Source organism: Ischnura elegans, chromosome X (genome assembly GCF_921293095.1).
Source record: "Ischnura elegans chromosome X, ioIscEleg1.1, whole genome shotgun sequence".
Classification (NCBI taxonomy): Eukaryota; Metazoa; Arthropoda; class Insecta; order Odonata; family Coenagrionidae; genus Ischnura; species Ischnura elegans.
The window spans coordinates 69,446,925-69,473,034 of NC_060259.1; the positions used below are offsets into that span (position 1 = coordinate 69,446,925).

The following is a 26,110-nucleotide window of genomic DNA, read 5'->3' on the forward strand; positions in this document are numbered from 1 at the left end:
TAAATATAACAATGAGTGTTGAAACAAATAATTATAAGGTTAAGCAGGTTAACTGAATGAAGTGGTGTGAATCATGGTAGTGTTTCGGTGCTGCGACACACTTTGAATTTAACCTCTTCCCGGGGCAAGACCTCCGATATGGGCCCCCCCAATATTTTTTATAAGTCGGCACCCCTGGAGTTAGATACTGTCTTATCCTTGCTTGAGTATATGGAGGGAACTTCAAGTGCAGCTCTGCATTAACGGGGCAATCAGATTAAGTCCCTTTGGCACCTGAATTTAAGAGCCAATTCTTTTCATTCCTAGTGCCAATGTCAAATTTCTCTCCACCCTACTTTCCGTCAGTGCCCCCCCTTGTGGGGCTGCCTACATTGGCTAACATTGCAGAACAACAACTGTAACTCTTTTGTATCATAGGATGACATTATCTTGTATAAATGTATGATCAGTGTAAATGAAACTCTCTTAAAATTTGCATGCAACATATTTCTCATTACGATAAAGTAGCTCAAGGTATATTTTTTGCCCCCCTTGAGTTTTTTCTGTACCTACTGTGCTTTGGATACCTTTCCCCATGCCATGAATGACCTTTGACAACTCCTCCCAATACCTACCAACAACCATATAGTTAACAAAAACATCTAACTCCCAATGAATTTTCATGTTCGTCTGTTACAGAAAAAGAAACATACTATTTCAAATTTTTATTGATTTTTTTCATAAGGCAATAGGGTGGTTTCCTATTATTTTTTATTGCCTAAATCGAAAGATTATTACTCCTGGAGTACGTACTTAACGCATTTAGATTTTTGAATGACGATATATATTTTTCGCGATTAAATGAAAAGTGAAAATTTTCAAGCGCGCGAGAACGCAACGGCAAAGTATGAATGCCGGGAAAACTTCGTGTGACGTCGTTCTGGTTCCCGCTGCCGCAAGCGAGGTGACCTTGGGCGAGGCTTTAAGCGCTGATACGACGCAGGATGCTGGCAGGTAGCAGGGTACCCTACTAGCTAGTAGCGCTTGGCTTAAATAAGGATTATTAATACCTTATCAAACGAAGAAAACTTTCCGACCTTAGCCAGTTTTAATAAGTGGCTATTAAGACATGTTTTCCTGAGCTCTGTGCCTCATGCATGCATTGGTAATCTCAGACGATGTAAAACTCCTAACTACTCATATGGAATCTAGGTCCCTGTGACTTCACGTGGAGTGGCATCGCATGAGCGCCAATCTGGCCTATTTTGGATGAAGTTAAAATTGACCATCAACATTCATCTAAATTTCTAAAACCAATAACAGTACCAATCAATTTTCAATTGACTCACTGGTTTCGAAGTTGCGTTGTTTACAACAACTTCGTTAATTTTTGTCATATAAACAATTTGATTTCCGAAAACTGCTAGTAATAGATGTGGCTTCTTTATATCAAAATTGCAAGTTATAGGAACCAAAACTACGGGTATGCCAAGCGCTCAAAATTGGGCACCTTGATTTTACGCGCAAAAAACGGGTACTTTTTGAGAAAACATTAGGTACAGGAAATACTACTGAGCCGAAGAATTTTTAAAGTACATGATATAACGTAGAACTAAATTTTCTTTCGTATGCTTTTTATTGCATTGAAATCGATTGCTTCGTTTAGACGATAGAGCTCCTCAAACTCGAGTATCTTGCTTTTTTTACAGACAGTAGGGTCAATATAATTCCTCCTTGTCAAAAAGACACGTGCTCCATAAGTAGCACTTGCATTTTTTTTCCATATTCCTGTACAAGAACTCTCAGCTTAAAGTAAGTTCATCAGTATTTGGAATGTCCTCTTTGTTCTTGCTATTCTATATGCTACTTTTTTCCTCGAATTGTCATTCCCTAATTACTCCACTTCCTGTGTCAATTGATATCTCTAGATTTAACCCTTCCTGTTATGAAATTACTGAATGCATGAATGCACAAAAAAGCGAACGCAATGATAACGGGGCCATGTTGAAAATCTTGCCTATTTTTCAAGCATCTTGGAAGGCACGTCCCCCCCTCAAATCCGCCAATGTCATAGGTAGATATTTTGTGTTATCGCGTCAGCAACAGGCTACCCATTTGGGAGTTCACCTTGACTTGGAAAGGAGAATAGAATGAGAAGAGCACCTAAACTAATAGGGTGGTTTCCTATTATTTTTTATTGCCTATATCGAAAGATTATTCCTTCTGGAGAACGCATTTCACACTCTCAGATTTTTAAATGACGATATCTATTTTTCGCGATTAAATGAAAATTGAAAATATTCAAGCGCGCGAAAACGCGACGGCTAAGTATGAATGCTGGGAAAAGATCGTGTGATTTCATTCTGGTTCCGGCTGCCGCCATGTGAGTCCACCATGTAGCGAGGCTATGAACACCGCTACGATGCAGGCTGCTTGCTGGCGAGCATGGCGGTAGCGTAGAGTACCCTGCTAGCAGTTAGCGCTTGGATTAAATAAGGATCCCTATCAAATACCCTATCAAACGAAGGAAACTTTCCGACCATAGGCAATTTTAATAGGTGATTATTAGGATATGTTTCCCTGAGCTCTGTGCCTCATGCATGCATTGGTAATCTCAGACGATGTAAAACTCCTATCTACTCGCATAGACTCTAGGTCCCTTTGACGTCTCGTGGAGTGGCATCGCATGGGCGCCAATCTGGCCTATTTTGAATGAAGTTAAAATTGACCATCAACATTCATCTAAATTTCTAAAACCAAATAATTTGTATATTAAAAATACAATAATGGTGGGTAACGGAATGCAATCAATACCTTTCGTTTTCTTTGATGAACGAAACTACCCTATCCAGTGGCGTAGCCAGGAATTTCGTTCGGGGTGTTTCAAAACCAGGGGGAAAATTTTTGAGAAACAGGGTACTAAGTAGAGGGTTTTAAACTAATTTTAACACTTTTCATAATCGAAAAAACTTCATTTGCTAAAGAAATATTTGTAATTTATAATTTTTCAATATTTTATTTTCTTTTATAAAGGAAAAATAATTGTATTTTTATATTTCGGGGGTATCCGGACCCCCTGGACCCCCCCTGGCTACACCACTGATCCCATTGAGTACAACGCATTACGATCAAATTTTTGATGAGTTTTTTCGTTAAAAAGCGCAGCTATTCCAATTTGTGTGATGATTTAGAATGGGAATCTTAACAAGAGCTCAGAGAAAAGTCTATGCTACATTTATAATGTGTATTCGGGGAAAAAGTTTTTGCCGGGCGACTTGAAAATTATCCATTCGTTTACCGTCTAACTATGGTAGATGCGATCACGAGAAGAAAATAAAAGAAAAGATTGCAAAACATAGAGATTTAATATGCCATTATTTCCCCATACTATTAAAGATTGCGCCGGAGTCTCGATCAATAAAATTAATCGAGTCATTCGCTTGGACGACTCATTGCTTGTTTATATTTTTCCATTGTTGTAACCCAGGGTGAAATTGTGATAGGAATCAATAAACGTTGGCAAGTTTTGCCTTTGCATAAGTTTTTACATACATAGTTTTTGTTAAGCGTTATATTTTTATGACTGTGTGGTGTGCCTGTGGAGTTCCTCTTGCTTGCTGCATGCTGGTGATTGATCATCTCGTACCAGACACTTTGCATTCCATATCAGAAAAATCATACTCCCAAGTGGGACTAGTAATGGGTTCTGTGCGAGTGAGCCAGTCTAAGGCCCGTATCGTCAGTCGCTTCTTTAGCCATCCTTCATCTTCCTCGGCTCCTAAAGGATAGATTTCAGTTCGAGAGACGTCCGATGGTCTTCTTCAGCGCACTTTGCTGGTGAAGGACTCCTCGCGAGCGTAGGTTGGTCTGGCTCAGCCTTCACATCCACTTCACAACCATTTCATCACTTTAAAGATTTTTAAACAGGCCTTACATAAAAGATAGGTTGGTAGAAATGATTTTGTTTTTATTATTTGTGATGGCGATAACGTTTTAATTTTGTTTACGTTCATTTTTCTGTTTATTTCTGCTTTACATTGCAATGTTATCCGTAAGCCGGTGCATCAAAGGCAATGATTGAACAGCGTATTATCATGGATATTAAAGCTGTAAGGAGATGTTTGTGTATTTCGACACATAAAAACCTTAATTAGAGGTATTCCTGAGGCATAATCATTCGCGATCATGTTGAATGACATGTGATAAAAGTCGTCATACTAGACTTAAGCGTGCGACTTAGCAGATAGAGCTGTGAGGCAAGATTCTTATTTGGTACCTCAGTCGCGACTACCACCGCTCACGACTCCCTCCGCGCACACGAGCGTGTTGGAGGCGTGTGTGGTGGAAGTCGGACTCCATGCGCACATGACTTCTTCCACACGCATTTTCCGTGTGAGGCTCATCGCACATTTGGCGGTTCAAAGGGAGCACAATGAACTTTTCGCGGGTAGCCAGCCGCTCACCTTTTCACGTCGCTTGAAAGATTCTCCTGATTCACTTTTTGGGTATTACTCTAAAGAATCTCATATGATCCTCATTGTAATTCTCTCTCCTGCATTTTCCATTTATCATGAAAGGAAAAGGATTGAAGATTCTCATGTTAAAGTTTTTGTCAACGGCAAATTTTTGTAAATAATACGAGAAAAAAAGGATTTTTTTTCTAACACAAACAACTAAGATTAAACGAGGAAATTAACTATGAATTGTTAACATGATCTTGAAATTTCGGAGAGAATATTTTGTCTCAACAGACTTTATAAAATTGTCGTCCTCTCTGAGCACAGGAGTCGGAATACATTTTCCGTCTTCTATGAAAGATCGGCAGAAATGGTCCCTAAGTTATATCATCTGTTAAGCATTGTGACTATGCAATACGTGATTGATTTTAAACCAATTTTTAAATTGTGATCTAGGAAGTGTTGTATTTTAAATGTTCGTTCAAAAATCCCCCCTCACCACCTTCCTCTCTTCCCTTTCCTCCACTCCCCTCTCCCCCCTCCCCTCAACACAGAAACGCTTTACTGACAATGAGTCGCACTGTGCGAGCGGCTCTCTGGAGTGTGATAAGAGCGGTGAGGCAGCTCCACAAAAAGAGTCGTTTATGCCTTCACTAGGTGGGACATCGTACGAGGTTACCTGTCAGCACCTTATGCTCCCCTTGGAGACACAGCTGTGAAACCACTGGCCACTGAAACCTCAAAATACGGAGCCTTTTCGAAGTTGTCGACCAGGCGAACTTCACGTGTCAGAAGGTCTCCTCGTACCGGGTGCGAGTTGACGTCTACGTACCTTATGTTGGCCTTGGAGACACGGCACTGAAACCTCGGATTTCCGCCCACGGTTTTTTCGAAGCTGTCCACCAGACGAACATGTAATGCTAGGAGGTATTTTCGTACACTCTGCCATTAGACTGGCTTACTATTCTAACCTCACCGACTGCCGACTGATAATGAGCCCCTTCCGAAACGTTTATCACAGGGTAACCGTATTTGATGGGAGCAGAATTTGTTATTGTGATGGTCGCCATTGAATTCATCTTCATTGATCATTTGTTTTACCCTCATATGCATTTACGAATACAGTAACGTCGTTGGATTTACGGCATCACAGCATTGGCATCCCTGATAGACCTAGGAAAGAACGAAATCTTAAATCTATATGTTCTGCAGTCAATTTCTTTTACCATTTTGGCACAGATCCCCTCTGCCATAGTTTTTTTTCGCAACGTTCACAGGCATATCATATTTAGGTGGTGTGCGCTGAAGCCTGAGTTCTCTATCGATAACAAATGATAATGAGTCGGTGGAGTGAGAAGAGACGAGTAATACCGATGTTATTTGTAAGGGAAAATAATATATTAACCTTACGGTTAAGAAAAATGTAATGGGCCTTCTAGGAGTTCATATCCTGATGTTTCTTAAAAAGGAATGATCAAATGGAAATGGAAAAAATGGGATACATTTACATCCATTATATACTATATTTCTATCATTCTTTATACCTTATTTCATATCCTACGTTTTCCATCTTACAATGGTTGACGTGATCACGAGAAGAAAATAAAGGTTATAGACTGCAAGCGCTTGCAACGACGAAGCTAAGAAGGATATGAGGACATTGGAGTCCAGCTGGATATGGCAGGACGATAGAATATGGACACGTTTGGATGGAGAGGGGAAAGACAATCTAGGTTTCCAATGGCTACAGAAGTAACAGACTGTAAGTAGTATGAAACGGTATCTTCCGTTAACGATCATAATAATTATAGCTTTAAAATTTATGCACAGAATTCCAATAATAGGGTAGTTTCCCTCATCAAAGAAATCGAAAGGCATTGATTGCGATTTGTTACCCGCCATTAGTGTATTCATAATATACAAATTATTTGGTTTTAGAATTCCAAGTTTACACGAATGGCAATGGTCAATTTTAACTAAACATCCATTTACGTCAGTGGAACGCGTAGCGCGGACCGTCCGCGTCCATGCGAAAGGGGCCTGAGCGTATTTAGAAGACTTGACTCTTCTCGAGACCTCCTCGTTACCCACTAGGTCAATGAATTGTATCGCCATCATTCTTACGTTGCTACAAAATATTACGAATGCCTCCACTCCTGACTTGGTATATAATGAATTTACTGGAGGTGAACTTGTATATCCCGAAGTAAATTATTGGAGAAAAACTATATTTTTTTCCATTATCCGACTCAATTACGAAAAAGAGTCATGTCCAGTCGGGCAGTGGACAATCTCTCCGCGTTAAACTATTAATTTCATCGCAGTATACGTACTACGTAAGGTCATCATCACGGAGGAACTATAAATCATGGCTGTACCTCAAATATGTCCTTTTGTGATAATCTTAATCAACTTTAAGTACTATTTTTGTTTTTCACCTCTGATGCTTGAACTGTGACACTACTATGCCAAGGTTTTAGTTGCAAATTTTTATTTAGAACGATAATTATCTTGCTTTCATCATTTTAAGCAATGGAAGGTTGATTTACACGTAGAATTTCATAAATTAATTACAGTAATGTCATTTTTTTGCAGAACATAGAAATAACCTTAATATTCCCTGAGAAATCTTCTGAAACTATAGTGAAAAAATTTGTATATGTAGTAGTACATAGCATACAAAATATTATACTATTTATTTTTTACTTTTACCTTATGATAATTAGAGTTAGCAATTTTTCGCATTTATAAATTACTTACGGTAATATCTCGTTTTTACAAATCATAGGATAACCCTTTTTTTATCTGAGAAATATTTTACAACAGCTGTAAAAATGTGTGCTATTATTATATTATTACCAGGCGTCATTATAAATTCTGTTGAAAATTTGATCATAACAAGCCAGCAGATGAAATATTTATGTAATCAGACATTGAAAACGTCCTCCGTTGTCCAGACTTATTCCATCGTTGTTCGTTCTGCTGTGGCCAGATACAAGAATCCCCAGTACGCACTCGTGTTATGTGGGCAGTGACCATAATACGATTCAGCCGATGGCGAAATATTACGATCGCCATTCCATTGTGCGGATTTGTGAGTCCTCGTCTCACATTAATGCTTTTAATTTCGAGTCGTCTCTATTGCAAGCCTCTCTTGTGGGATCTGATCTCTTACCCCTCGCTTCACATTATACCTATTTGGCAATGCGCTAAAAGGGAAGAATTTCTCTCGATTCCGAACAAAGCCATCGTGAATAATCGCTAGCATTCATACGCGCTGTTATTTGGATGCATAGCTGTCGTTCAGCTCGCTGCGTCGTCCAAGAAAAATCTTATCGCGTTGGATTTTCTCTTGGTGAAGACGGCAACACGTCTGCGATTTCGAATTGGTGTTTGTTCATGGGGAGCTTAGGTATGCGAATTTGCATGAGTGGCTCTAATGGGAGTTACGAATGCTATTGATTTCGTTATTCACTTTTAATTCGAAATTTTAAGCATAGATATTTCGAATCTTTCCGAAACATGAGATATATGTTAACCCCAGGTTAGATTACAATCACTGAGGTGCGTAGATTAGCATAACATATAACCAAGAATCACTGTGTATTCCGCACAAAACCATCGTGAATGGTCGCTAACACTCTCTCGCACTGTTAACATGACGAATCAATGCCGTTCAGCCGGCCTTATTTTCTACAATGTTTGCGGGCTTCAAATGTTGTGAACTGTGGTCACGTACTAACCGTAGGAAAAGTTCGTGTCTGTAGGCCTCCGGCATGACGCAATTCAGAGTTGAGGGTGGAGAAAAAATATCGCATCGGTGCGAAGCCACTCGGAAGATCGCTCAGTTGCTGGGTAACCATGTGACGAGAGTGTTGAATGTTATTCCTGAGAGGTTGGTGCGCCTTTTCTGTGTGGTGAAGAAATTATTCCCATGTTCTAATAGCATGAAGGAAGTGTTTTACGCTTATCTAAGATGTTTATCTTTCGTGGTGCATTGTGAATAAGTGCATTGGTCAACGTGGAGTGAAAAAATCCGAATTTGTAAATCACTGGATTAGCGCACGATACATAGTGTCAAATGTGTTCGATGTTGTACTTGTGGAAGCACCTTGCGGAGATTGTGTTGTATTGTGTAGCTTGTTGTGTTAACAAATAAATTACGGAAGCAGAGTGGAATATCAAACGATTATCGGATCTTACGATTTGGCTTTATTCTTGTGAAAAGCGTCTAATGGCTCCAAATCCAACAAAATAAGCAAGCAAGGATAACTTTTATCTTTCTTCTTTCTTTAACTAACTTACCTATACTTTTGCTTGTGGAGATAACATACTGATGGCTTTATTAACCACACTGAGTGAATTTAGAATTCTTAATCGCCAAGTTGTAGCATAATATACTATGAAATCCACTGTCGACCACTTCCGCCGACTAATTCATACTTATGTTTGGTGTGAACGAGACGAGATACGGAAAAAATCATGGTATCTGCCACTTCTGACACTTGTAGAAACAGTAAATTTTCTATCTAATTTTAAACAAGGAAAAGTTAGGTGTCACCGAAGACAAATCCTTATTCCAATAGAAATCTTCTTCCTACATCGCTTCCGTGGGGCAATCGTCTAGTGCGTTCCGCTGTTAACCTAATGGTTGGTGGTTCGAGCCCACCCGGGGGCGTTATTTCATTCTACTATACGTTTTGTTTATAGTTTTCTTTTCGTTACGTTTGGTCAGTGAAACGCAGTTGCGAACACGCAGTGTGTTTTGTTATTTCATAGCACTTGTTGCCAACACACGAATCAGCTGTTGCTATGCCTTTTTTTCGAGGAAACTCTCGTCCTGATATGCACCTTCTCGTTCTGAACTACTAGAGTTTATGATGTCTATAGACACGCAGGTTTGCAGCACTTTCAGCCTAAGCTATTAAGGATCTTTCGCCAGTGGGGTAACCAGAAATTATGTTCGGGGGGGTCGAAAACCAGGCGGGAAATTTTAAAAAAGGGTATTAAGTAGATGGTTTTTAACTAATTTTAACACTTTTCATAATCGAAAAACTTCATTTTTCAAAGAAAATTTCCAATTCATGATTTTTCAATATTTTGTTATATTTTCTGAAGCTAAGTAATTATTTTTTTTCGGAGGGGAGGGGGGTCCGGACCCCCCGACCTCCCCCGAGTCTACTCCAGTGTCTTTCGCATTTCTCCAACCTCCGGAACACCGCAGTTGTCTATGGTATGCCTGACGAAATGGCTACAGGATAATCAATGCACCATATAACGCACTTCTGACTGACTGATTAAAAAAAAAGTTCGGCGTGAACGACGCAAAGTACGACAAAAGGTCGTCGATTCGATTTCATCTATAATGGCCTCAAACCCTACGAAAAATTATGAAAACACTAAATTTTCCATCTATTACATTGTTACCAACCTCTGCCTCTAATTTTTTAGGGACAAAAATCATGTTTTTAGATATAATTTTTCGAATCTAGACCATGTAGAGAAACAAATTTTCAGTCCGATCGGAGCACTTTTTATACTGGCCAAATCGTGCAATTTCACTAAATTATTATCTCAATTAAATGAACGCAGCGCAGACATTGGATTTTTGTGGACATTTTTTGGACTAATATTCATGTTTAAATTTTAATGCTGAATAATAACTGAAATAGAGTTAAAATCATAATGAATGTGCTAGAATATTGCATTTTCACCTGACTCTGAGCTATTTTGAAAATGTTCAGCTTTATATCTAATCGGAAAGTTGTTTTTACATTGAGTTGCAAGATTTGAACCTCGCAAGATGGCAAACAGAAAGCGATTTTATACAAACTCAATAATAATTTTTTTCACTCACGAATTAACTACTATTCCCGTGATTGTCTGCACCACACGGATACTCGTACCAGGTGTCCACACCTAAGTTTCTTCTCGCTTCCAGCTCGTTACCATGACAGTATCGATGAATCGCAGGATCAATATCCTGGAAAACGCTTTGTCCAGCGTCACTGCAAAATTATACCAAAGAATACAGCATTAGAAAGGTTTTGTAAATAATAGTCGCACCTGTTATATATTGCATGAACCCGTTAGTTTGAATAAATGTTATAGTATTATCATCGTCATCTACATCACTTGCGGGGAATATATTGTTAAGATGATTAAATAGACAATGGGTAATCGTAAATGTCAATAAGTAACCACGTTTTAAACTTAAATTAAGTGTTGATGAGACACAGTGAGGTAATCCGATTAATTGAATAAAGAACTTGTAAAATATTATGAGAATGAAATGTGAAATCGCTCACTTAATGGCTGCCTCAGACGGAAGGTGGGTTTGGATAGACGTAAACATTTGGAGGATATACCACTTCAACAGCTCAATCCCTACTCCCATTCTCGTCAAGCAGTTCAGTAGATTTCCCTTAGGTTCTTTTCCCAGAAAAACGGCGATGAAGAATTTACCTGAAAAATTGCACATAAGAGACCGACAATTACGGCCTGTTTACACGGAGCATCAATCATAATGACTTAATGTCCGAATGTATGAATACGTGAATGAACACGAAAATGCACCGTGTAAACACCCTGCAACATAAGCGAATGCATATATATGGAAAAAAGAGCCGTTTCTAATTTTGTTCATGCATTCGTGAATGTTCTGTTCATATCCACCAAAATCGTTCATGCATTCACACATAACTCATACGTTTTAATGTACCGTTTAAAGATGCATTAAGAAAGACATACCGTTGGAAGGGAAACCAACTTTACCGCTGATAAAACGTAGGGCGGCAATATTTGTGATGAGTTGTCAAAGCAAAAAGTGCAGCGAATTGAATCATTAGATGTCAACAGCTGACCGCATTTTGCCAATCAACGCCGCACTGAGCAATGGAATGCATATAATATGAAGGCAATTTAATACAAATTAATTATATACTACTCACTCACTTAATCACGATCAGTCACGTGAATTTGGTCTCAGCAAGCCACTGTTTGTTCCTGGTTTTATTCTAGCTCTGGCCTGACATACACACTTTTTTCACTGCTTTTAAATCTCTCCAGCGAGACCTGTGTGCACCAAGAAACAGTCGCGTCGCTGCATTCGTCTATCCTTATGCAGATGTTGATGGAGTTAAGTACGGTTGTCCGTTGATGAACACAATGTCACGCTAGCAGTGTGCAAGCAGTTTGAAAAGACACACAAGAGGACGAGTCACAGACTGATGACGGTTAACAAGACCGTTAAGCTAGGGTGGGCGAGGAAAGGTAGGAGATAGTATTTGAAATGGAGAGAATTGTGTCTTAGTTGAATAGATCGTTTAAAATCGTCGGAGAGTCAAAAGGGCCCAGTCAAAAACCCAATGGTTTCTTTCGAGGATTATTTCTGGTACTATGGTCAGATACGCAAAATATCTTCGCTTACATAGGATTAGAAACGGAATACAGCAATTATTGTCGAAATATACTTTTTATTTTAGTATAAAAGTTATTGATATAAAAATGGTATAAATAATTTACGAACTACCTGTAGATAACGTGTTTCTTGCATTATGCTTAATTTAGATAGCTAATATTTTTATTACAAAGTAGCGATCGATAGCGGATAAATCAATTTTTCAAGACGTTTTTAATTTTAGCATGGCTCGCTCTTGGTCTCCTAAATAATTATCTGACATTCGTGTCATACCATCTCGGTTCACTGCCTTTTTTATTTTAATAGAGATATAACTTTTGATCCGAGAATTTACTTGCGAAAGAAAAGCTTTGCAGGTACCCTCTACATTTAAATCATTTACTAATTATGCAAGACAAAACGTACGCATTGATAACGGGACCGCATTGAAAATTGCGTTTATTTTTAATCCTCTGAAGGGGACACCACCTCCCCACCCCCATGATAACTTAAGTAACATGTTATGAACCAAAGGTTTACGATTCCAATCCTTGTGACGGATGATCGGGCTTTGCTCCCTAAATATGGACATTTTTCCATTCTCAAAAACTTAGCTGCACCTCGTATTCAGCTAAATCTGCAAGTACGGTGCAAGCCAGCGCCAGGGAGTGCAACAATGGTCATTGTTGCACGCATTGCCTTTCCCTTAGTTTTGGGGTAAAGCTTGAATTTTCCCTGCCACGAGTACCAAAATCCTTTCTATGTTTAAATAGAAGTGTAAAATTAATTCAACCATATTAATCGCAATTATAATCTCACTTTAACAAGAAAAGAAATTTTACCAATATCTTGAAAATAGCTTGAAGGGAATGATTCTTTTAAGCGTACAAACTCGAGTCTCCATAGACTTTAGGCTCGAACATTATACCCTGAGTTTTCAATCTTGAAGTTTTACGCGTCCGTATATCTATTTTATTTGAAAAATTGGGCTAATGATTGAGTACAATGAACTGAAACATGACGAAATGTGCACTTAATATACTTTTTCATATTTTCTTATGATTAAGGAAGTAACGTCATTTCGAAGTCTGAGAAATATTTTACGGTAGGATTTTTCTACTGTTTATTTAATCCCTACTTTCATATCGAAATGATTTGTCAAACTCGACTTATTTTATGCGCAGGAATTTCATAACACAAGTAATGTTTTATAACAGCATTTTTTACCATAATGATGTTAATTTGCTCACCAGTTTATTACATCTGATTATTTGGTATATATATATTGTCTCATTTGAATGTCAAATGACTTAGCTGCGACCAATGTCTTTACCAATGTCTTGAGTAAAGGACTACATGCATCTTTTGTTGTGATTCAATGAATGAACCTACATTTCTCTGTTTTCCATGTGAAATTTATAATGTTCCAATGAAGGGGTGCGTTTGATTTTATTAGCCATTGAATAGTGTTTGATCAAATCTCGCCAATGTCATTGCGTAAACATCTATGTATTCAGCCGCCGCATGTATATTTTAAAAATTGCGTCATGCGTAACAGAAAATGTCTCATTCACTCCGTTTTAAAGGCATTTGCTTACGTGATGTGTGCATTGAATATTAACTGGTGGAAGAGAGAACGTTGAGAGAAAATAAAGGTCAACGAGTTTAATTGTCGATAATGAATCCAAAATTCAACTTTTCATAAATTTGGTGGTCCTCTGTCTTTGGCCATTTATGTTTCCTTTCGTAATATACCGTATGAAGTTTTGTAGCTTGAGTAATTTCCCGATGATATTTACTTTCTTATTTTATTATTATTCGATAGTTCTTTTTATGCATGGACTTCAATTGCTGCGTGATCGATTAAATACCCTTCGGTTCATCTAGTTCTTTAACCCTCATAAACAACATGTTCGCTTTTAGTTTGGTCATTCTTCTTACCCTTCTGTAGTGTCCATGTCTTACATCCGTGTGTCCGCACATTGCATTAAAAAGTCACGGGAATTTCTTCCTAAGGACTGTTTACACGGTACATAAACACGTACGGGTTGATGTGTAAATGTATGAACGCGTAAATGAACACGAAAATGTACCGTGAAACCACCCAAATTGAGCGACCGTACACACTGAAAATGAAATCTGGTCTGATTTGGTTCATGCATTCGTAATTGTTCCGCTCCGGTCCCCAAAAATCATTCACGCAAACAAAACTCGTACGTGATAATGTCGATCTCAGAGGATCGTATATTATTATTCCCCAGTGTACTAACAGAGTGGCAAGCCTTTTCCTATTTCATTCCGCCATTTAATGGATTCGTCACCTGCGTGCTCTGAAACCAGATAGACCCTGCTGAGCTACAGGATGTTACCTTGTTGTTTTTCGTGGCCCAATCGCGATAATCGTGAATCAATTGCGAGAAATGGTCATTGGCTGTTTGGACGACATGGAATTAATTGTGCAATGCTATTTTCTGGCTCTCATTTGCTGTAGTTTTGTGGAAGAGAACCACCGAAGTGGGGAGAGTGAGGGAATCAATTGCGGCTTGCCACTGTATATTCCGTTTTGTGGGCAGGCTGTTTTAGGTCCGTTTTTTATAGCTTTTTACCCGTATCTTGACGCAATAATGAGCCACAACGCTAGGACCAGGTATAAACAGAATCTTCGTCGAAAGCAAACTAAGCGAAGAATTTTTGAAAGCATGCATCGTGTAATGTCAGCGCATATTTACTCTTCTCAGGAATTGCACCTAAATGTGTTATTTTTTGTTTCCTTTCAATGCCCTCGGACCACTTCGACTCCAGACTCGAATATCTTTCTTTCCGCTGTTATGTGGTGAACGTCCGACCCCCAAGCTTCGCTCTGTCTTTCATCGGCGGACTTCCCTTTTTATTTATTCATTCAATGCGAGCGGACCACTTCGACTCTAATTCACGAATTCACTTCGCCTGACGCTCTGAGCACTCGCTATTGCGGGGACGAGGCCACCAAGATCACCTCCAGCACAGAAGGGCAAACACGCTACAAACTTAATAGTATCTATGGATCCACTTCTATTTCTATGCACCACAATTATTGTTGTTTCCACGGTGATAATTTCAAGTGTCGGTCATAAACACATCTTTCAGAATAGGGTAGTTTCCTTCATCAAAGAAAACGAAAGGCATTGATTGCGGTTCGTTACCCAAGATTAGTGCATTCATGATATACAATTATTTGGTTTTGGAATTCTCAGTTTAGTGTCCATGTTGGCGCACATGCAATGTTACGTTACGTCACAGGGACCTAGATTCTCAGAGTAGTCAGGAGCTTTACATAGTTTGAGATTATACCAATGCATGCACGTCGCACATAGCTCAGGGAAACATTCATTAGTAATTACCTATTAAAATTACCTATGGACGAAAAGTTCCCTTCGTTTGATAGGGTATTAATACGGGATGTGCGAGTAGTTGAAAACTCGAGTGGAGTAATTGGCACTCGATTCGAGCGTTTCGAATAGCATTACGATTGTCGAGTCGAGTCGTTACGGTTTCGAGGCTAGTGGGTCCAGCGTTCTGACGACAGGAAGTTTAATCATGAAATTCATGTAATAATACAGTTTTTAAAGCCGGTAAGTGATTCTAATTCCTTGTCCTGGTAGTTTCAGTTTGCTGTATACACCACCTATAGTTGTCGACGTGGGCGCCGAATACCTTTACGTCAGCCGCGGTGGCCGATCATCCTCCGACCCAGCAGCACTAGTCCGAAACCGGAAAAAGCTGGAATAAAGTCCAAAATGACCTTTAATGGGATAAAGACTTGAAACTTAGCGTAAATACTCATTAATTATTTATGACCAGATATAGATTTATACTTGCCAGTTTACATAAATGTGGCCCTTTAGTGATGATACAGTGGCCGAAACAAGGCCAACTTTTCAAAACCACGCGCGATCTCGTTTTTCCTCGAAAATCTTTGAATTTATCCTGGTGGTGTTGCGTCGGTGTGGTAAAAAACGCAATATTTCTTTGACAGGGTGCTTTGGAGTAATAATCATTCGATTTGGGCAATTAAAAAAATATTGAAGCACCCTATTTCCAGGATACGACTTGACTCCTTCTCTAAGTCTAGAGTTTACATAAACATTTACATAGTACCTTGCGAGCCACCTGTAGGGTGTTTGGTAGGGGGTGATCAATCTCCAGCATGGACCATGCTATTGGACTCCCAAATGCACACCACACGGCCCAAAAAACGTCACACATACTAACAAATTACTCTACCATATGCTGTTAGAAATATAAATTAAATTCAGGAACGTCCATTAAGTTTTGCATAAATTAGTAGGCTACACTACAAGTCATCTTATCCATTTGTGAGTTCTGACACTGCCTTTCTAATCTCTTATTGATCGAGGAAAAAAAGACACTCTCAATCTAATCAAAACTAATTCCCCCCACCTATCCGTTCGGCTCTCTTAATGTATTATTACTGTCGGATGTGGAAGTGTAATAGGATTCTAATGTGAAGATTTCTAAAATATATCCTATTCCTAATTGATCAATCACTCACAGCCGAGGTATTGTCGCGTCGAATAGAGCACAATGGTTTTTTTGCAATTTGCTAGAGCTGTATTGGAATACTCTCAAGGTTAATTTTTAACGGGGCATTGAAAAACGGAGGGAATTAATCAACTAACGATAACAAATATTCTACAAGCCTCATTCGTCCGCTGCTTTTAAAAATCTACATTTCTAAAATCTACACTTTAATTATCAGGTGTCGAAATGAGCAAGAACCACAACACTGGCTCTAACTTTATTCTTTCTCAAACCAAAAGTATCAACCCTTAATAAGTCGCGTTTTTTTGTTTCGTTGAGGCTAGTTCTTAACTTAGGCAAATAAACTTAAGTGGTCAACTCCTAATGGCGTGTTAGAACTGTTTATACACTCTATGAAACAATATTTAAGTGAATGGTACGAGGGTAGTATCACAAAAGTGTGTCTCAGATTTCTTTCAAACTTTGTAGTGTTGTAGTCCGTCGAGAGCTGTCCACGAATCACCCCACCATATGACGTTATGTAACCAATAGTTTAAGAAAATAACGCAATTTAGCGTTTTTAAAGGTTCATCACATTCCCTTAGAAATTATTTTTTACCAACTAGTGGCCGTAGATCGGTGGCTACCGTATTCGAGTCATGTCCGGTGGTCACGGATTCGATTCTTGGAAGGGGCAAATTTTTTTCATAATTTGTTTCCACCTTTCATTTTAGAAAAGCTTGCAGTTCATTATTATTTCAATGATTTTCAATGAAAATTTTATTTTTCTGCGTAGAAATCTTTTTTCTGCAACGCTGCAGCGTTAGATGCATTCCATTTTTTCACACGGAAGCCTAGTTTAAAGTACGTTATGTTTGTGTGACAACACGAAGCATTTTTGCGTTGCATATGAACTTGGTATCCTTTTTTGTGCAGTGTGGACTCATTTCTTAGAATCCCAGCTTAATTTTTATAATTTACTTTACTTTATTAGTTTAAATTTCAGCACTACACGGATTTGGAAGGAAAATGATGACCGCGAAGCAATATGTTTTACGTATAAGAATTTCGTAGTTTCTATCGGGGAGAGGTAGAAGCATAACTTACCAACAAGATGATTCTGGGGACCCCCCAGTCACAGATGGTTTGTGAACAGTTGAGCGACTGCTTGCTGAGAAAAAAGGTGACCGTCCGGAACTCCGGATAATCCCGGAACTCCGAAAAATATAAGGTGCTCCGGGGTAACTGGGGCATAGTTTTTCGATGTGATACCACAATATATTTTTCAAATACTGTTTTTGCGCTGATAACCTCAGTGAATGGCTGAGAAAAAACATGTAAGGATTTATCAACAATGGGACCAGCACATTATGTGACTTGAATGTAAAATCTGACAGTTAACAATATTTAATATTAATATTATTTTCGCGTCTCAGTTTGCCCGAGTTACCCCACGACTTCGGGGTAACTGGATCACCCCATGGCAAATCCCATTTGAGCACTGCCATTAATATTTTGGGTAATTGGATCTATCAAAGTACTTTCAATGATCAGAAAAAATATTGGTTAACGCAGCTTCTTAGATTATTATGAATGTTAAGGCCGTTGTATTAGGACGGTAACGGAGACCTCACGGATTATCGTTTCAAGACACATAATAAAGGAGGCATCTTACAATTAGCAGAAACACAAAGCAATGTTGCCGTGTTTTCTCCACCAGAGGTGATTGATTTGCGTTGAATATTCTGATTAATAGCACCCTTAGGTTTTGAAGGTCGTCACAGTTAAATATTTGGCCTGGCTTCCCTTTAAAACCAAGTTTCTAAACAAGATCCGTTAATTTTAAGAAAAAGTCAAGAATTACTCCAGGATTAGTTTGGTCACAACGAGAGTATTGAATGCTTTGAGGAAACTTTAATGGATAATCGATTTCTATTTCGAAACAAGAAAAACTAGTATGGACCAGGTCGCTGCTTTTTGAATCTGGTATCGATTTTTTTTAGAACAATATAACAGTGTACAATGTTTGATGCCTTTACGGCGGTAAGGACAGAGGCATTTTTTCCATGCCTTTAATTGCATTGCCAAATTCCTCTTCCCCGGCAGCGGAGAAATAAGCAGTCACACACCCACTTTCCTTACTTGGGCGTTGAGATATGAGTCCTTTCCCCTGAGTTTCACAAACATAATGTTATACCATACTCCTAGCAATGGGATTAAATAATGCTGCTTCACAAGCAGTTTAGTTCCCGTTTTTTACATCATTGACGGCATTTTCAAGGTCTTCAATTGAGTAGGTTAGTCTAGCACCCTTCTGAGTTTTCCTTATATTTTCGACCCGTTATCTGCAGCTGAGCAAAATGGTTATGTTAAAGGAATGGTTATGTTAAAGGAATTTTTAAGGTATTTCATAGCTAGGTGAAGTTCCGTAATAAATATCTCCTTGCAATTCATATTCCAATTAACTGTTAGGGTAACTGGGTCCGTCATGACCATGACCCATTTATCAAAAACTTTTGGGGTAACTGGAACACCCCAATTACTAAAACTACAGGAAGTTTAAGAGTTATAGCAACCACACACATGAACACAATCAACCTTCATGTTTATCCTAAAATAGTTAAAGTTTGAAATTACTCACCACATTACAATGAAAACCAGCTTATCTCACTGCTTAAAATTCCCATAAATATGCATTTTATCGACCCATGCCCCAGTTACCCCGGGACACTTTAATCAACCTGTCAACTTTTAACCGCGTTTATTGTTTAAACTATTGGTTAAATATAACCGCATGATGGGGCATGATTCGTGGACAGCTCCCTATGGACTACAACACGGCAAAATTCGATTGAAATCTGAGACCCACTTTAGTGACACTCCCCTTGTTAGTATGATAACAATATATAATTCCTCTTGTGAGTCTGTTGCCTATAGTTACCGTGCAATGGTCCTGAAAGCGGTATAGTGAGCTCCTCACAGCCAAATGAGGGAATAAACTTCCATTGAAGGCTCCTATGATTTAAGCAAAACTTCAAAAAACCTCCAATTATTGCGAACTCATTAAACCCGATGTTTTTATTTTTTAACCTCACAAAGTGTCGGAGTTTTTTCCGCTTCTTTTACGGCTGAATTTTTACGAAGTACTCAATATTTCTCATCATATTGAAGACTCCTGCGAGGAATTTCTAAATATTGGCATTCGTTATGCGTCTTTGAACAACGTTCAGATTCTGTGAAATCTATTTTTATGAAATGGAATAATCACTTGCCTTATCTTTGAAAGTAAATATAATGGAGTCGATAAGAGTGGACGACTGCGAATGATTTTCAATTTTTGATAGGCGTATAATATTTATTCTACAATTTTCTTCCAAAACAACTCTTTTCGTGTCGTTTGTTTACTGCCTTACTGTTTTGCAGACTATTTCTTCTCGTTTTTTTACTGCAGAACCCTCATCTTGGCTTTCTTCATGCAATAGGAACGAAACCCTAGGGCGGGGATACACTCCTGGGGCAGGGACTATAAGCGCGAGCTTTTCTCCTCTGCACCCAGAAGGGGAAGGACGGGAAGGAACAAGGAAAGAGACGCCGCCGCGATGAGAGCCCGACGACGACGCCTCCAGGGGAAGGACGGGGAAGAAAGGGAGAGGACGAGGAATCCTGCACCGTCACAAGGCGGGCAGGTCCTACCATCAGCGAAACCAAGCATACGCTATTAATATTCTACCAATTCTAGTAGATTTTCCAATGAGGAAGAAAAATCTATCGATGGAATCGGTAGATCGCTTTCTTCATACAGCAGCCGCCTTATTATAGATCAGTTGATCCTCTAGTGGAGGATATAAATTAAATGTTCTTTCGAATGTCATATCCTTGAGCGATCGCTACACTTCCATCTCAGCGGCGGCCTTATATATACTTACGGACTATTGCGGAAAAGATGTATCTCAACAAAATTCGTGCCACCGCTTTCGCTATGGGGGAAAATTGGTTTCCCTTCAGACGCTATTTCCTTCTAAGAATCGACATGAAGGAAACTCAAACGCGGTCTTCTTTTTTATAGCCACCAAGGTTGTGACGGAATAACACCTTCCCACGTGCTCCAAGCTGAATTGTTGGTGTAGTCGGTGCTTTAATAGAGGTGCTGTCGATGTTCTTAGTGAAATAGGCGTTCTATTCGACTTCCATTTCTTCGATTTCTCACCCTGCTTATGCCTTTCGATGCATCACACTTTCTCATTTCTTTCGTGCGAATGCGCTCCTAGTCCAACACCACTCCTCCCCTCTCTCGACTCTGAAAGTTTTCGAAGGCAAAGAAATGAAGTCTCTAGACCGATAATAGCGATAGCAATGAGTCCCTTTGAGCATGGAATAGAATATAGAATATTTATTTACGCTCCGTACATCACCCTTGGAGCAAAACTCAATTTAAAATGATAGGCTCACCAAAAAGCTCATTAGGTACATGAATAATCAATCACAAATATGGCGTGCTAATCATGTTTAGATTATGCTTAATCATTTTAGCGGCATTAGAGTGCCTATCGCAACGAACTAGGTGCTGTTATTAAAGTATTTCATTTTAATGGGGTGGTTTCCAGTTATTTTTTTATTGCCTAAATCTAAAGATTACTAATCCCGGAGTACATATTTCACGCTTTTATATTTTTAAATGACGATATCTATTTTTCACGATTAAATGAAAAGTGAAAATTCGCAAGCGCGAGAAAACGCGACGGCTAAGTATGAATGATGGGAAAAGCCCGTGTGACGTCATTCTGGTTCTGGCTGTCGCTGTGTAAGGCCACCTTGGTGCGAGGCTATGAGCGCCGCTACGATGCAGGCTGCTAGCAGGTAGCGCTTGGCTTAAATAAGAATTATTAATACCCTATCAAACGAAGAAACTTTCCGACCTTAGCCTCTTTTAATAGGTGATTATTAAGATATCCCTGAGCTCTGTGCCTCATGCACGCATTGCTAATCTCAGACGATGTAAAACTCCTATCTACTCGTATAGAAACTAGGTCCCTGTGACGTCACGTGGAGTGGCATCGCATGGGCGCCAATCTGGCCTTTTTCAAATGAGTTTAAAATTGACCATTGCTATTCGTCGAAACTGGGATTTCTAAAACCAAATAAATTGTTTATCATGAAGAGTCTAATGGTGGGTAACGAATCGCAATCAATGCCGTTCGTTTCCTTTGAGAAGGAAACTACACTATTAAGCTGTTAGAACTCCGGAAGAACCCGTGGAAGTAATTACATTATAACAGTATGTTACAGAAATTACAATGAGATAACCAAGAAACAAGGATTATAATTTAGCTACATACGTGACCTGTAGGCTGTATTTTGTTAAGGAGAGTTTAAGGTAGCCCCGCATTGATGAGGACCTTGTGTAATTTATAATTCAAAGTATGATTGGAAACTCCTTGTTTTAAGTCCGCAGGCATAGAATCCCAAAATTTAGATGCCGTAATGAGGAATGGTAGGTATTTATTCGGCAGATTGTATAGTCCTTCATGCGAGATGTTATCTGAGTGGTTTATGATCTATTATTGAACATTTCCATTGGAGCAAACGGAAAAATGAAGCATTATTCTGAATACCTCAAAAAGCATCACCAGTTCATCATCAATGAACATTTATATAATACTAGATGGCCCGGCAAACGTTTTTAATTACCATGTAAAAGCTTTGTAGTGAATATTTTCCTCGTCATTTAAGAAACAATTTACTCGTTGGGTGCGTTCATCCAGGATAGCGCTGAGCTAACGGACAGCGCTTCTCGGGATTAAACGCTGAGGAGTTTGCAGGAGCATGCAAATTTTCAGCTTGTTGGTAATTTATGCAAGAGTACCCCTATTTTTTGGGCTAATTTGACCGGGCTATAATGCTTTCACACAAGTTGGGTGGGTATCCACACCATTCGTTTTTGTGTTCGTCACGCATTCTTTCTTTTAGGCATTGACTCGTTTGGGTGGCTGTACCGTGTAAACAGGCCTTTAGAAATGAGATGAGGGAATTTAAAATGAGGCCTTCTTTCAAGAATGAAGGTTTTCACGGAATATGTTCACCCGCTATCAGCTTAATTCGTTCTAGAATGTTGGTGGTTCATCCGATATCCTATGACTGCCAAATTGTCCTTCCATTCGACTTCAGTATCGTCGCTTTCTCCCTTTCCTTATCTCGTTCGATGCCTCGCACTTTCTGCTTTCACTGGTGCGAATTCGCTCCTGCCCCACTCCAATTCATTCGCTCTCCGAAAATTTTAGATCAGCAGTCTCTAGGCAGTAACGATGGTCGTTCAATAAATATTTAGAAAAAAGCATAAAAACAAATTATATTGGCTCAATTTTTTTGCATTTTTAATTATAGTCTTCTTTCAGCTAAAACAATTGTAAGCATTTTAAGCCGTCCAAAAAGTAGAATTTCGAGATCTCCTCAAAATAGGCATTGGTTTGAGCGATGACCACCTCCTTAACCGTAAAATTTTGTCCGCAAAGCCACTTCTTCAAGTTGAAACTTCAAGGTAAAATTAGAAAATTTCACCAGAGGCCAAATCTGATGAATTGTGTAATAGTTGAAACTTAAATTCTATAATTTTGACTCCGAACAGGTGTGCTACTGTGCATTAGGGCGGATCGCAAAAATCGATTTTTTTCAAATCCATCTGGCCCAGTGAAAAAAAGTTGTGGGACCGATCAAAAATAAGGCCTGAAAAATTTGAGACCTGTACGTGAGCCCCTGACCCTCGCTCAAATGCAATTTAGGGGGGGAGGGTCAAAATTCGAAAAATATAATATTTTATGGTCATTCCCTATAGATTTTATCGTGCATTTTGACGTTTCTGCCACCGTTTAGCCACAAAATGCCTAATTTGAGTCTGCGTCCGCGAAGAAAACATTCCAACGCCCACGCAGCGTCGCGGATACCAGAGCCGCAGGCCGATCCCTTCCCCTCCACGCTCGCTTCTCCCCCTCCCACGCCTCTAACACAGCAAAATTCATCCCGCGCATGCTGCTAGGAGGTCGTTTATCTTTGATAATATAAAGCAGAAGGTGGTAGAAGGTAAAAAACGATGCGTAGTGAGACGACTTGTCCCTTATTTGGCGCCTCGTCGGCGTTAAACAAATCGATGTTACCAACTTTTTGAGAAGTGATGAAATAATTTTAGACCTGCGCACGCAGGAAAGGAGACTAAGGTCTTGAACGCCTCTCGAGTGGCTATGAAGTTTTTGGAACTTAGGTTAGGCACTTCTATTCCGGTACTGTCCGACAGCTGTGACTAAATGGATGAATAAGGGTGAAGGCCGCCGGCGTACCCTCCCCGCTCCCCTCTCGAACGCCCCAGATGCAACAAAATTCACACCAAGTGCGTCTTTCTTCGTTAGTCTTACTAATATTTGATGTATCAGCATCGTCCAGTGAAGAGCAATCACGAAGGAATTACTCAATTACCTGCTTTCCAGTCTGTATTTCTTATGTTAGTGTCATTCCTCGTCTTTTGCTGCTGTCAACAAAGTTTTGGTAAATTCTTTCGCGAATCTCTCGTCCATATGTATAATAAAAGGAATATTGAAATTTAAATTTGAACTTTCATCAATAAATTTTTAAATTCTACAGCGCTAAGCTCAGATATAGCCGAAAGAACCGGAGTCTCTCTCCAATATATCATCAGCCTTTATGTCAATATTAAAATCCAGCTATTAAAAAAATCTCGGAATGGTCGCCAAACGCATCCTTGCAGAAACGCAAATTGGGTCCCTAGATTACCCTCCCAACGTTTATGTCGCAAATCCAAGTCAACATAGTGCAATTAGCAAATAGACCACTGTAAGGGATGAAATACGATTTGATGCTTTCCCGGCGAATGATGTGGGTAAACTCTTTTCGGGGTTCAACAAAATTTATCCCTTAGGATGAGCCCCCAGTCGGAGCTTGAAATGTTGGCCATTATGGAAAAATTAACCCGGTGGGAATCCCGAGAAGAGTCTACCCACACTGCAAGGGATGTTGGAATTATGCTTATAGCAAAGGGATGATGCCTCCTTTTTGGGCGGTATTCGCTTGGTACCATCATAATCAAATCCTTTTTAATTATGTTTATCTAATTTTCACTCGGAAAGGAATCGATAATCGCAGATTTTATAACTTTTGCTAACCATCCGACGGGGGAGGCAAACCTCCAAAAGTGGGACCCTGTTTCTTCAACTAACACCACACATTCCCCTCTAAACTTGTATTGATAAGTCCTCTTCCCTTTTTTCATCAGACAAGAGTATAGCCTTTCATTCCAATAAAAAAAGGCCCTTTAATGAAACCTCTCTTTTCTCATTCACAGTAATTAGCATCTTTTTCTGTCTACGTAAGTAATTCTGGTACTTTAGCTTTGATATATCTTACGAAGTTATGACTTTTGCGTCAGCTAAAGTTGCGGGAACGATCATTGCTGTTGTTTGGTTCTTGCATATACCTCTATCACAGTTGGCAGACGCATTTTCCCCGAAGAAGTTCCAATTTGAGGTTATAGTCCTTAATGTTTATTTCATGAGGAAAGTAGAGATACAAATCGGCTAATTTCTCGCCAGTTTAATTTTCTTCGGATGAATTGATGAAGAAAATTTTTGATACTATTTTCCCGTACAAGAATTGACGATGATGACTCAACGCTCTCCTACGATTCCCTTTTTTCCTCAGTTGTTGAGTTTCTTTAGGGTTCAATCCAGCAGCCATCATCTTTCTTTTCGTCAGATTGTCTCTCAAAATACTTCTCTTTGGTGGAACCTTATGCTCCTCCATGCACTTACACGCAAAAATATTGCATAATTTAAAATGTTCCTTTAATTGCATTTGAAAAAGGCCAGTTTGGCACCCATGCGATGCCACTCCACGTGACGTCACAGGGACCTAGATTCTATACGAGTAGATAGGAGTTTTACATCGTCTGAGATTACCAATGCATGCATGAGGCACAGAGCTCAGGAAAACATGTCTTAATAATCACCTATTAAAACTGCCTAAGGTCGGAAAGATTCCTTCGTTTGGTACCTCCTAGCAGGGTACTCCAGTACTTGCTAGCAGCCGGCATCGTAACAGCGCTCAAATCCTCGCCCCAAGGTCACCTCACACGGCGACCGCGGGAGCCAGAATGACGTCACACGGGGTATTCCATGCATTCATACTTAGCCATCGCGTTTTCGCGCGCTTGAAATGTTTCACTTTTCATTTAATCGCGAAAAATAGATATCGTCGTTCAAAGATCTAAAAGCGTGAAATTCGTACTCCAGGATCAATGATCTTTCGATTTAGGCAATAAAAAATGATAGAAAACCGCCCTTTATACAACGGGAGAATTTCACTGCTCCGAACATGATTCGGTGTTTATATAATAATCATATTTTTTGTCTGTGTACTATGTTCACCGACAAAACTTCATCTATTTGCCATAGAAATTAGAAGAAAGTCATTGCTCGCCTGAGGGTGTTTAATCAACGCCTCCAGCATTACCTGGTTTAAGTTTCTGTTCCGCTCCGCGTCCGAGTATCTGCCAGGTGTTGGTCACCTTGGCCGAATACCCAATGATTCCGTTTATAAATTTCACCTATCAGAAATTCCGCCAAAATATAGCCGCAATTTATTCTCAGAATTCATTTAAAAATACCTCTTTAACTTCCTGCGGAAATTCCCGGTAATTGAGTAGCTGAGGCTCGGGAGGCGATTCAGAAGTTTGCCTGATCCCCGTGAAAAC

At 39.4% G+C, this 26,110-nt stretch overlaps 1 long non-coding RNA gene across 1 annotated transcript; it reads right to left on the minus strand.

Moving 5' to 3' along the window:
• Positions 1–10,359: 10,359 nt before the first annotated feature.
• Positions 10,360–11,606, minus strand: LOC124170688. Its single transcript, XR_006867533.1, has 3 exons — positions 11,391–11,606; positions 10,745–10,901; positions 10,360–10,444 (listed from the first exon to the last, which is right to left on the minus strand). It is a non-coding gene; the product is annotated as an uncharacterized LOC124170688 (long non-coding RNA).
• Between the last annotated feature and the right edge of the window lie 14,504 nt (positions 11,607–26,110).